Source organism: Etheostoma cragini, chromosome 17 (genome assembly GCF_013103735.1).
Source record: "Etheostoma cragini isolate CJK2018 chromosome 17, CSU_Ecrag_1.0, whole genome shotgun sequence".
In the NCBI taxonomy this organism is placed as follows: domain Eukaryota; kingdom Metazoa; phylum Chordata; class Actinopteri; order Perciformes; family Percidae; genus Etheostoma; species Etheostoma cragini.
Window position 1 is genome coordinate 18,616,973 of NC_048423.1, and position 9,371 is coordinate 18,626,343.

Genomic DNA, 9,371 nt, shown 5'->3' on the forward strand with positions numbered 1-9,371 from the left:
GGCGTAGGGCACTAGGGCCCCAACTGCAATGAACCAGCTTTGGGGGGGCCCAGCTTGCAAAAGGTTGAGAACCCCTGGGCTAGTGGATGGTTGGAGACTGGGCGGAGTTAAACGTTGAGGGGCGGGGACAAATGTTTAACTCCGCCCACATTGACGTCTGCGGGTCTGCAGTAGAGTGCGGATCGGGCCGGATTTTTCTGTCCGAGCCCGGCCCGCGTCCGACAGAGCAGTAACCAAACCCGACCCGAGCCCGACAGGCATTAAGATATTTATGTCCGAGGCCGACCCTAGCCCGACACAGTTAAAATCGCATTTGTTTCTCATACTAATGACACATGTACGTTTGTTTGTGTGGAAAGCCCGCTTTTATTAACATCATATGTGGGGGGTTATGTCAGTAAATCTGAGTAAAATAAATACCTTGCTTAACCTGTATTGATAAGCCGCCCCAATAACAGATGCGGCAATTCAGCATTCACTCACACATACTGTACATGTTTAGTTTAATGCCTTGATGCCGCTGCTGAGAATGTAATATAATAGGTTTACTTGATATAGCACCTTTTACAGACAAAATAGCAAAGTGCTTCACATGATAAAAATTTGTAAAATACAGTAAGACCCAAACAGTAAATAAGCAAGCAAAAAAGAAAAAACAAACCAATAGAAATAAAAACCCAAAAGTTATAAACAGGAAAAAAGAATGAGTTTAAACAAAAAAATGTTCAATGCCTTATCGCGCTGATGTGACCGAGCCCGACCCAAACCCGAGCATCCTTTCTAAAAATCTGTACTAACCCGGCCCGGCCTGTTGGGTACCGTCGGGTCCCGTCGGGCTCGGGTCGGGTATCCATCCACTAGTCTGCATTCAGGGGTACAAGAAGAACAATGTGAGGCTAGTGCAGATTTGAGTCGCGCATGCTCAGCTTTAAACGGTTTACTACATAGCGTGCCATACTGTAATTTGTGAAGTCCATGAAATAATTTAAAAAAATGTCATTAGCCTACAAACAATGACAGAATATATTTATCACACACACACACACACACACACACACACACACACACACACACACACACACACACACACACACACATACTGTATTTACAGTAGGCTATTATCCTTGTGTTGTCCATCGGATCACAGGGACATGTTCAGTTTATTTGACCTTTTGCATTGGCATTTGGGTTCCGGGACCCACGTTGGTTTCAATTCATGTCACGTTTACCACAGCGGACCTTGCCCTTCGGGTCTCTGAGACCCGTCCTCTGTTCAAATGTATTTCACTTGTACCGCGGCCTCGTCGTTCGGGGTCTCCCGGACGCGGGACGTTGTCCTTTGGGTCCCTGAGACCCGTGACGTTGTCCTTTGGGTCCCTGGGACCATTGACATTGTCCTCTGGGTCACGGGGACCCATGGCATTGTCCTTTGGGTCCCTGGGACCCATGGCATTGTCCTTCGGGTCCCTGGGACTCATGGCACTGTCCTTCAGGTCCCTGGGACTCATGGCGTTGTCCTTCAGGTCCATGGGAACTGAAGACCCTTGATGTTATCCTTCGGGTCCCAGGGACCCATGGCATGGTCCTCTGGGTTCCCCAGGACCCTTGTTGTTGTCCTACGGGATCCAGTCCAATCAGGTTCTCGTGAGTGGCGGTGCCGCTCGCAATGCCCCTGCTGAAGCCAAGGTACAAAAAGGAGAAAAAGTACAAGAGGCCCGCCAGGAACACGAACACGACAACTACGACGATGACCACCACCGTGACTGTGATGGCGGCGGGTGTGCGTCACAAGAGGACCAACACATACATGAAAACAACACAGGAAAAGACTACTGCTGCTACGACGACGACGATAACAAAGACGATGACCAAGGCCAAGACGAAGGAGGAGAACAAGTAAATGAAGAAGAAGAAGAAGAGGAAGACGAAGAAGAAGAAGATGGTGGACATGCAAGGGCCGAAGACAAAGAAGTAGATGAAGAAGAAAGAAGAAGAAGAAGAAGAAGAGGGTAGTAAAGACGAGGGGCAAGAGGAGGACGAGCAGGATGAGGAAACATTTGTGTCAAAAGGTGGCACAATCAAATGGTCCTCGAAAACATGTCATCCCAGTTGAACCCTGGACTTCATCGCCATGCCACCGACAAGGACAAACCCGACCAAGAAGAGGACATGACACACGCTGCGGCTGCTGCTGATGTTGCGCTGCTACTACAGAGCCCGGGACTCACAGACTCTGCTGTGGAACACGTCCATGACATAGTCTCTGCGTTTGTCACGCGGCAAATTGAAGACATGGTTGTGGCTGCCACAAACCTTGAAGGTCAAAGGAGATGTGCCACAGCCGGCAAGTGGAAAGCGATGGACATGATGGACCGGCGAGCCTACCTCGAGCTGCTGCTCCTCGCGGGCGTATACCGGTCCTGCAACGAGGCCTTAGAGAGCCTGTGGCACGAGGAGAGCGGCAGGGCGATTTTCCGCGCCACAATGCCAATCAAGCAGTTCCACGCGTACTCTAGACTATTGCGATTTGAGGACCACGAGTCGAGAGCTTCCCGCCGAGCCTCGGACAAACTGGCGGCTGTTTGAGAGGTGTGGGACGAGTGGACGTGGCAGCTGCCTCGCCTCTACAACCCGGGGGCCGACTTGACGGTGGACGAGCAGCTGGTGCCCTTTCGAGGTGTTGTATTTGTTGCCTTGTTGTTGTTTTTGTTTTGTTTTTTGTACCATTGCCGTACAATTGTCTTTCTTTGTGAGTGTGTGTGTGTGTGTGTGTGTGTGTTTTCTACATTTTTTAAATGTATTCTTCCATCTTGTTCTATCATGTTCCATCTACTTGTATGGACACGCTACTTCCACAAGGCTACTTCCGCACTTGTGAATCCGCTCATCAAGAGAAGGCGGCGTCTGCCTCGCATGGAGGCGTCCGCCGCAGTTGTCAAAGCCGTTGTCACAGCGAGGAGGTCCTGTGGTTGCGGTGGTGGCAACGGCAGCGGCGGCGGTGGCGGTGGCACAGTCGCAAGGGGCCTAGAGGAGGACGGGGATTCTGAACCGGACACACCGAGGGTGCACAGCAAAAGGAAGCGGTGTCAGCTCTGTCCAGAGAGAAAGGACCGCAAATCACACATCGTGTGCGGTGGCTGCAAGAGATACATCTGTGGGAGTTGCACGCAGGCCTACTACTGTGCCAACTGTGTTTGCCCGTAGCCTCTTGGCCCGCGTGGACAAGGCCCCAAACAAACCTTGAATTTGTTTGGAATAAACACACACACAGAGACACACACAAACACACACACACACACACACACACACACAGACAGACAGACACACAGATAGACAGATACAGACAGAGACACACACACATAGACACACACAGAGACACACACACACACAGACACACCCCTGGGTCCCAGGGACCCAAATGGCAAGGTTGAGGCCTCCAGGGTAGGGTAAAGATGACATTGAACAAGGATGGGTCCCCGGGACCCCGAAGGATGAGGGCGCCACGGCAGTGGTGGGACGTACGTATAATGGCAGGAAAAATAAAACATTCTAGAACTTAAACCTAACATTCTAGAACTGCGGCTTAACATTCTACAACCTAAAGCTAACATTGTAGAACGGCAGCTTAACATTCTAGAACTACAACATAACATTGTAGAAAGGCCAAGTAACATTCTAGAACTGTAACATTTCAGAACTATTAAGTAACATTTTAGAACCGCAACTCAAAACTTAAGAAGTGCCTTCAACCTATTGTTGCAGAACTGAGACTTAACATTCCAGAACTGAAGGTTAACTTCCTGGAACTTTGACCTAAGTCTGGTAACAATGCATGTTCAAATTCTAAAACTTCAACCTATTGTTCTTAAATTGCAACTTAACATTCTAGAATGGCAGCTTAACTTTCTAGAACTTAAACCTAACATTCTAGAACTACAGCTTAACACTCTAGAACTTAAAGCTATCATTGTAGAATGGCAGCTTAACAATCTAGAACTACAATGTAACATTTTACAACTGTAAATAACATATCAGGACCCAAGTCTTAAAATTCTACAACTTCCACCTATTGTTCCAGAACTGAGACTTAACATTCCAGAACTGAAGGTTAACATTCTGGAACTTTGACCTAACATTTTAGATCGACAGCTCAACATTCTAGAACTCAAACCTAACATTCTACAACTACAACATAACATTGTAGATCTGTAAGTAACATTTTAGGACCATAACTCTTAAAATTCTAAAACCACATCCTATTGTTCTAGAACTGCAACTTAACATTCCAGAACTGCAGCTTACCATTTCAGAACTACAATGTAACCTTTTAGATGTAAAACTTTAGGACCGCAACACAAATCTTAAGAAGTGCCTGGCTAGCTCGGTCGGTAGAGCATGAGACTCTTAATCTTAGGGTCATGGGTTTGAGCCCCACGTTGAGTGGTGGTGTTTTAGAGAGTAGGAATCTGTGAGTTCTGCATAGTATCAGATGGCTGTATTGGGGAAGTTTGACTGTCAATCGCAAGATTAGCAATTCCATCCCAGTGTAAAAATCCCCGTGATTTACCAGACCAAAATGTGCATGCATTCTACGATCATGACTTGTGCTGAACTCCTGTTCCACAGATCATACTAAAGTCAGGTGACAATGCTTGCTCAAATTCTAAAACTTCAACTTATTTTTCTAAGACTGCAACTTAACATTCCAGAACTGAAGGTTAACATTCTAGAACTTAAACCTAACATTCTAGAACTGCAGCTTACCATTCTAGAACTACAATTTTAGAATTGTAATAACATTTAGGACAATAACTCTTAAAATTCTAAAACATTGGCGTACAATTTTCTTTCTTTGTAAGTGTGTGTGTGTGTGTGTGTTTTCTAAAATTTTTAAATGTATTCTTCCATCTCGTTCCATCATGTTCCATCTTGTTGCGTGTTTGGACACGCTACTTCCACAAGGTCGATGCGCCTTCTGTCAGTACATGCCCAGCAAGCCCGGCAGGTACGGACTCAAGTCGTGGGTGGCCCGCAAAGCCGGCTCCAGCTATGCGTTGCACATGCAGCTCTACACGGGCAAGTCCGTAAGCGGCACGCCCGAGAGGAATCTGGGCTCCTGCGTGGTGCTGGACGTGACCGAGGGCCTGAGGGGCCCGCGTAACGCGACGTGCAACAACGTTTTCACCTCCTACGCGCTGGCCCAGTGGCTGCTCGTGAACGCCGCCTCACCGTGGTGGGCACGGATGGCTTGGGCGTTGCTCGCCACCAAGGGCCGTGCGGTCTTCTCGTCCTAGTTTGCCTTCCCGCCCGTCGCCACTCTGGTGTCCTAAGTGCCCAAGAAGCACAGGAACGTGGTGCTGCTGAGCACACTGCACACGGGGGATGTGCGTGTCGGCGCCGGCAGGCAAGCCAAACCCGACATCATCCTCCAATACAACCCCACCAAGGGCGGCGTGGACAACCTGGACAAGCTCGTGGGCTTGTACACCTGCCGCAAGAAGACAGCGCGCTGGCCCCTCGGCGTGTTCCACAACATCCTCGACGTGTCCGCCTACAACGCCTTTGTGCTGGGGCGAGAGCTCAGGCCTGAGTGGACGCGCAGCAAGCGGAGGGCGTTCCTCGAGCAGTTGGGAAGGGCACTTGTGAATCTGCCCATCGAGAGACGACAACGTCTGCCTCGCACGGAGGCCGTCGTCACAGCGAGGAGGCCCCATTCAAACCTTGAATCTGTTTGGAATAAACACACACACACACACACAAACACACAGACAGACACAGACACACACACAGAGACACACACACACAGACACACCCCTGGGTCCCAGGGACCCAAATGGCAAGGCTGAGGCCTCAAGGGTAGGAGAAAGATGACATTGAACAAGGATGGGTCCCCGGGACCCTGAAGAATGAGGGCGCCACGGCAGTGGTGGGACGTACGTGTAATGGCATGAAAAATAAAACAGGGGGTTTCTGAGACCCGAAGGATGAGGCCACAATGGCAGTTGACATGGAATGAAAGCGGTGTCTCGGGACCCCTAAGGAGAACGGCGGGCTACTACAAAAATTTACATAAGCTATACATGTCCCTGTGACACAAAGGATAATACAAGGGTTAAGCATAGCTTTACTTGGACATTTAAGCCTTTAATTTTAAAATCCTACATCAGAATGGTCCGATATTACCTGAGTGCCACACTGGTTAGGTGACGTCTCACCCAGACTTGGAATGAAGCTGGCTTAACAGGAAGATTTCGTTTTACACTAGCCTGACAAAGAATAAAATATGTTTTCAACAGGCTGAAAAAACACCAATATAGCTTTACTTCTAAGCCGTTAATGTTATGGGTTGGTGTTTAATTGGGGTTATTGTTCCTGTCTTGCCTTGTGTTTGTTCTTGGTTTTCTCCCCAGTCCTGTGTGGTTGTCTCTGTCTTATGATTCCCCAGTAAGTGTCTGTTAGTTCTTCTTCCTGTGTTATGTTGGTTCAGTTTCCTGTCTTGTCTAATCTTGTCCAGTTTTGCTTTGTCCTGTCTTATTGTCTAGCCCCGCCCTAATGTGCTTCACCTGAGTTCTCACCTGTTCCTCATTACCTTGTTACCTCTTGTATTTTACCCCAGTGTTTGCTTTGTGTCTTGTCAGATCATTCCTATGTATTTGCCTGTCTGTGCGTCTCCTTGTTGCAGTGTTCCTGGTTTTTGTTGCTGTGCCCTGGACCTGGTGATTATCTGTTTTGCATTTTTTGCTTTTTGGTTTGTTCCTGTTTTTGTCTTTCTTTGTATTTTGGACAATAAAGCCCTTGCATACCTACATCTGCCTGCCTTCTCCTCTCTGCATTTGGGTCCTCATTCCTGCCGCAACCATAACAGTTAATTTAAAAAAATCCTACATTAGAATGCTCCGATATTACCTGAGTGAAAAAACTGGATATGTGATGTCTCACCCAGACTTGGAATGAAGCTGGCTTAACAGGAGGATTAGGTTTTACGGTAGCCTGAAAAAGAGTAAAATGTCCCTTTAACAGCCTGAAAAAGATTTTAAATATAGCTTTACTTAGACATTTAAAAAAATATACAGTACATTCACATTTAGACAAAACAGTTAAAACAGCTTGAGGGGACTTAAAAAAAAAGAAATACACCCCAAACATACACACATACTGACAAACAAAAACAAAAGCTCTCCATCACAACAAAATCACCCATGTCCTCCACATTCCCACCAATAAATATTAAACAATAAAACAGTTAAAGTTATTAATATAGAAAGTTTGAGAAAGTAAATAAAATAATATACATATAGTATGTACAAATACACACATACATACATACATGCGCACGTACATATAAACAATTACTTATACACATATATTTATCTATACATATGTACACACAGACATACTGAACGTGTACATACATATACATACAAACAAACAAAAACATAAAAAACTAAAAAATTAAGTATAAGTATCAATTATGAATATCAAGTATGAGAAAGACAGTTGCAGCTTGTATGCAAATAATTATGAAGAGACATCTTAAACTGGTGAAAGGAGGAAAGAGCTCTAAAAGTCCTCGGTAAACCATTCCAATCGGAAGGGTCTTTAAATTTAAAGGCTCCCCTCCCAATTTCTTTGGATAGATAGATAGATAGATAGATAGATAGATGTTTCAGATGATCAATGTTCATTGATCCCAAGAAAAATGGGAAATTTCGGTGTTAGAGCAGCAAAATCAGTCACAAAGCACAGAATATAAATATAAATGAAATACTAGGAAAAACATACATACATACAATATACACAACATATATTTGAATATGAAGAACAAATATAGTAAAAAGTAAACAAAAAGAACAAATATTTGAATATGTACAGGATGGGGAAACAAAAATGTGCAAATGCTTAAATAATATGCTAAAATGTTAAAATGTATGCTAGATGTCAATAAACCAATTGTGCAAGTTGCATTAGTGCAGTAGTGTGGTGTCCAAAAGTCTTATCTAGCACCCAGTGATGACATGTTAAAAAGTTTTATTGCTTGTGGTATGAATGATTTTCTGTAGCGGTCCGATGCGGTACAGAGAAGCAGCCAGTGAAACTGATGTCGAGCATTTAGTGAGAAAAAGATTCAACGACTGATTCATTGGACAATGATGCATCCTAAATGGACACCTCAAGACAAATCTGCAAAGACTATTATAAATCACATTCAGAGGCTGAAGTTTGGTATCAGCTGTTTTCTGACAAACAACATCTGCATAATAAATTATAGGCAATAATAATTGAGTAATAATTTTTAATCTGATCTGTTTTGTAAAACAATTAATTGAGCAATATAACATTCTTAAACTGTAGTTTATTTTTCTCACAAGAGAATTAATATATGGTCTAAAGGTAAATTGGGAGTCGAGCCAGAGGCCCAGATATTTAAAGTCCTCGACATATACCACAGGTGTACCATCCAGAAATTTAACCTCAAGAGAGTTATTTTGCTTGTGTAGTGCAGATCTAGTTGCAAAGAGCATGCTATAAGAATTCTTATTATTCAATAGAAGCAGATTAGAAGATAACCATGTTTGAATACGATTGAAATCAAATTGAAGTGAGGTTTGAATCTCAGATATTTTGAATTTAGATGTATATATAACTGTGTCATTGGCATATAGATGAATCTGATATCTGACGAGTCTGATATTACCTGAGTGACACACTGGATTTGTGATGTCTCACGCAGATTTGGAATGAAGCTGGCTTAACAGGAGGATTCTGTTTTACAGTAGCCTAAAAAGAGTAAAATATGGCTTCAACAGGCTGAAAAAACATAAATATAGCTTTACTTCTAAGCGGTTAATTTTAAAATCCTAAATCAGAATGGTCCTATATTACCTGAGTGACACAGCTGGCTTAACAGGAGGATTATGTTTTACAGTAGCCTGAAAAGATTAAAATGTGACTTTAACAGCTGGAAAAAACATCATCAGAGCTTTACTTCTAAGCCCTTAATTTTAAAACCATACATCAGAATGCTCTGAAATTACCTTAGAGACACACTGGATAGGTGATGTCTCCCCGAGAATTGGACTGAAGCTGGCAAAACGTCAGGATTTTATTTTAGAGTAGCCTGACAAAGAGAAAAATATGCCTGTAAAAGCCTGAAAAAGATTTAAATTATACCATTTAGTATACATTCTAGGCTTTAATTTTAAAATATGACATCAGATTGGTCCTAAATTACCTGAGTGACACAATGGATGTGTAAGGTCTAACCCTTAGTTGGAATGAACCTGGCATAACAGTAGGAATCCATTTTAGAGTGGCATGAAGTAGAGCTAAACATGCCTTTAACAGCCTGAAAAAAAACTCAAAATAGCTTT

The 9,371-nt window shown here is 44.1% G+C and overlaps 1 pseudogene; it reads left to right on the plus strand.

Moving 5' to 3' along the window:
- Nucleotides 1–2,097: 2,097 nt before the first annotated feature.
- LOC117960557 overlaps nucleotides 2,098–9,371 on the plus strand; it is a 22,529-nt pseudogene continuing 15,255 nt past the window's right edge.